Source organism: Egretta garzetta, unplaced genomic scaffold, assembly GCF_000687185.1.
Source record: "Egretta garzetta isolate BGI_Z169 unplaced genomic scaffold, ASM68718v1 scaffold161, whole genome shotgun sequence".
In the NCBI taxonomy this organism is placed as follows: domain Eukaryota; kingdom Metazoa; phylum Chordata; class Aves; order Pelecaniformes; family Ardeidae; genus Egretta; species Egretta garzetta.
In genome coordinates, this window is record NW_009258754.1 from 3,986,542 (window position 1) to 3,990,997 (window position 4,456).

Sequence of the window (4,456 nt, forward strand, 5' to 3'; positions counted from 1 at the left end):
ACTCAAAGAAGCTGCAGCACAAGAGGGTAAGAACTCGACTCTTTATATTATGTACAACACTTCATTCACTCTCATTGATAACCCTTTTCTTTGTCACAGTTCCTTGTTTGTGGACATCACTCTCCTCATTATTGGCATGCGGGTAACTTACTATGCTACCACGATTAATATTTTATGTTACATTTTCTGCTTAAATGAAGTCCATATCAGATGCTGCTAAAAATATTGATGATTATCTCACTGCTGATTTTAAGGAAGCTGGTATTTTGTTCTCCATTAATACCTTTTAAAATATGACTAAACCTTTCTACTGAAACTTGAAAATGCAAGCTGATGTAGGTCCCTTGTTCAGATGAAGACATCCAATACAAAAATATCTAAACCCGCAGGGCTGAAGTTTGGCAGAATTGTAAATTGAAAAGGCAGGCCTGTAATGAAAGTGTCAGGTGATATTATTTTAGGTGACTTCAAATGTAAAACTTCCAATCCCTTCTTTACATACTGCAGTATCTATTTTCTCAGTATGCACCACATATATATGATTGTATTTGAAGCAACAACCATTTTTTGAATCTATCAGTTTATGCACCATCAGGCTGCTACTGGCAGGTTGCAGGTTTTGAAGAGGGTGGGATTACTCTTTTCTAATATGAACTCTATGGTTTTGACAGTTCTGCTAAAAGTTCTGATTTCTTTACTGGCATTTTAATTCCTCGTTATCCTAGTGAGTTTAATACTCTGAGCTCTGTGTTTGAGTCAGGATTGTATCCAAGGCTGGTATGTTTCCAAGAAAGTGAGAAGAGACAAAGGCTGAGCATCTCAGGCTGAAAGAGATGAACTGCATTCCACAACACTGCCGCATCCCTGATCTACAACAAAGTGAAATACTATGGTTTCAAGGGAGCTTTTAATTCAGATTTACCATGGGGTTTATCTCACAGCTCTGCCACCTACATGTTAATAACACCTTTTCTTTAAACCCACTGTGTTCCATCAATCTTTATCGTCTTCCAAGTTAAAGCTGCAATGAGTTTTACTTCTGTTCACTGCACTGCAAGTATTAACTCCTGGCAATGAACAGCACTTCACATTAATTTTGCATATGAGATAAACACTTTACAATACTATAAAGTTGACCTAAATATATAAAAGTCTCCGTATATTCTAAAAGCAAGGATCTAATGAGAATAATACAGTAATTCAGGTTACAAGATAACTCACAGAATACTTAAGGCATCTGTAGGCTGTCCATAATAACACCTCAAGATAATAAAGTTAGTCAAGCTCAGAGATGGGGCAAACAGAGCCCCAAAGTGAAATGCAGTGATCCTGGGAGGTGCCACGTATCCCCACAAAGAAAATAAGCAATGGCTGAAGTATGGAGAAACAAGGAATTTACATAACAGGGGTAGTGTCCTGGGTAGAACGATCAAGGCAAAGAAATATTGGACCCTCAGGACTGAGCTGCCTACTGCAACAAGCAGCAACAGACACTGTATTTATTATACCAGGTATGGATCTAGCAAAGAGCATCTGTTTGTTAGGTTTTTGCCCAAATATGAATTTCCAAGCGTATGGAATGAGCCATATGGATATGGCTCTTATTTCCAGACCCCTAGTCTTTATCTGAGAGAAAAAGAAAGTGGTGTTTTATTGTAGCCTTTCCCTTCTCTGCTAAAATTCTTTTGGTACACTGAGGGTAAACTATGGGTGCTTGTGATTGGTATCCCAAACTACTTTCACCTTTTCCTTTGGAAGAACAATATTGTACTATTTTTTATCTTAAAATGCTCCATCCTGCTTCCAGGAAATTTTGTATTGCCATACAATTTCAAAACCTGCCACATACTTCATAGCCAAAAGGATCTAAGCTGAAATCTCAGAAAAGTAAGTTTGAATGGATTGGCTATCCTGAGAAGCAAGAGCCTTGTAAAGAAGAAATTACCAGTAGGCTGAAACAGTACCACAGTTGCTTCCTCATTACAACTGTTGTAGCCCTTCTTGGAGTCCCACTACAGGTGCTGTGTTTCTAAGTAAATCTCCAACAGTAAAAATGTGCAGAATTCCTCTATTACAGAACTCCAGTCCATTTTTTAGTTCTACAAAATTTAATGTATCAGAATGCAATTGCTTCAGCTACCAGCACTCAGCTGGCCAGTTGTTTAGAACACCATTATTTTTGTAATAAAAAGGTCCTTTTTAATGCTTTGTGTTGAGAACTTTCAGGAGATTTAAAAGTAGCTTTGCACCTACAGGAAATGTGTCCTGCAACACTGTATTACCAGTTTCTTTATTATACACTTCATTACACACACATATCCTCACTTTACAGAAATGCTGTTTGTGTTTCTAACAAGAAGACAGTTGTAGAACGGTGCTAGACACTGCATTGTAAATATTCTGTACAGCTTTATTCTGGTTTCTTAAGGAAGCAAGGCCTATGATTGCACTTTACTGATCTGTAGCCATCTCATAATTTGCCCAACATCATTCTCTCCTCCACCCTTTCCCTGTCTATGGTCTTAAAGATATCAAGTAGCCACAAAAGTAACAGGAGACAGATAAACCCAAGTTTGTGCCCTTCCTCCAAGGTAAAAAAAAATGCTAGATCTTTTTCAGACCCAGAAGGAAATAGCCAAACGCCCAGCATGCAAGTATGTCACTCCAGGTAAGCTGCAGCAAGTGCTACTGCGTAGCCAAGCAGGCAGGGGTATGAAAGGGGCAACGAGGAACTTCAGAACAGTGCAATGCCCACAAGAAGCGAAGTTTCCTCTGTTCCACTGCTTTGGAAGAAAGCATTGTGTTGGGTTTTTTAATCTGAAAAATATCTTTCAGTAAATAGGTATAAGAATAGCTGTTGCATCACATAAAAGAATCCAAAGTGGAGATTTTGTTCTTATTTAATGTCTGTATTGAAAGTCTTCAAGGTACATTGTATTAACCCCTGGTGAAACAGGGGCTAGTGCAGGATATATAGGAAAGAATATGAAAGGAAAACAAACACAACATCATATTGTAACAAATAATCACATTTCCTCTGTGTACCCATTTAATTTCCACTAATTTGTGGATCATGGTCTTCTTGACTCAGAACCTTGCATCTAACAGCTGTTAGGGATATTTCTTATTCTTAATTTCATTGCTTTATTTCATTGCTTGTCTCCTACTCTAAGGTCAGCCTTGGCTTATACCCTGTACCTATTTCTATTATTACAACTTCCCAGAAGAAGCTAACAGCAAAGTAATTTCTTCCTTTCCCTGCTGTTATTTTCTTGACTAACAAGCTCTATTCCTTCATCTTTCACTTACCTTCCTTGCTGTCTTTGATTCCCCTGTAACACCCTCATCTCTCTCTGGACAGAACCTCGTTAAGTTTTTCAAGGAAAAATATAAAATGTGTGCTGTTCATCCCTCACTACCCGCACTCTGTAATATGGCTATCCTTCCCCTGCATCTCTTCTTTCAGTGTTCCAGCCTGTTCTTTTTTCAGTGTTCCACCTCAGCTGTCTAAAAATCATTAATTAAACTCAAAAGTCATAAATTTTACTCGTTACTTTTAAGCAAACTTACCCAGATTCTACATCCTGAAATTCTGTACTCAAATGTTTTAAGCGCTATTCTACAATCATTAATATAATGAAAGTAAAAAGAAAGCTTTAAAGCTGAAAGTCTAAACTCACCCATAATGGCTGACAACATTGTGCCCCTTTTCTTGCTTCAGGCATTTCTCTTCCCACTTATTTTCATCAGGCTTGTGTTTTTCTGAATTTTAAGTATCTGTCTTTGCTCTCTTGGAGTGAAAATAACAAGAGTTGAAGTAATCTCTGTCACCCTTTTGTTTGTTTATGTCCTTCAAACTGTAAACACTCCAGGACAACATAATCCTTCTTCCTGTGTTGTAGGATAGCGCACATGGAGCTCCTAATCCCCAGGTGAACACCTGTATCAAAAGGAGTATTTTCTTTAACTGAATCCCAATGAATATAAATATCCTGCATGTTATTCCATTCCTTTATACAATGAAATGTGGGGGGTGCAATTTTTAATTAAAGATGGAACTTCAATCAGGCAGCAGTGCTAGGAGAAATTTTCTCATCGGTGGTTCCTTGTGCTTCGGTGCTTCCTAAAATCTCATGTTCCCCACAATGTTTGGGGTTGCAGTATCTGTAGCTGACAAAAAGCTTAAAAAGAAGAGGAATGCATCACATAGGCTTTCACGTCTACAAGATCTGCAGGACTGACCAGGCTCACATTTTCCTTATCGAGTGAGAGAGGCAAGCTGGGCTCCTTCCAAGGGCTTGCTTCAGCGCCCCGTCATGCTCGCCACTGAGGACCTGCCCCCCTGACCAATGTCACCATTATGCACGGTGAGAGACCACACTGAGCAAGCAGGCAAAGGGGATCAGAGGACCCGTCTCATCTCTAGGTCCCCCACAACTGGGCAGAGCCACCACCA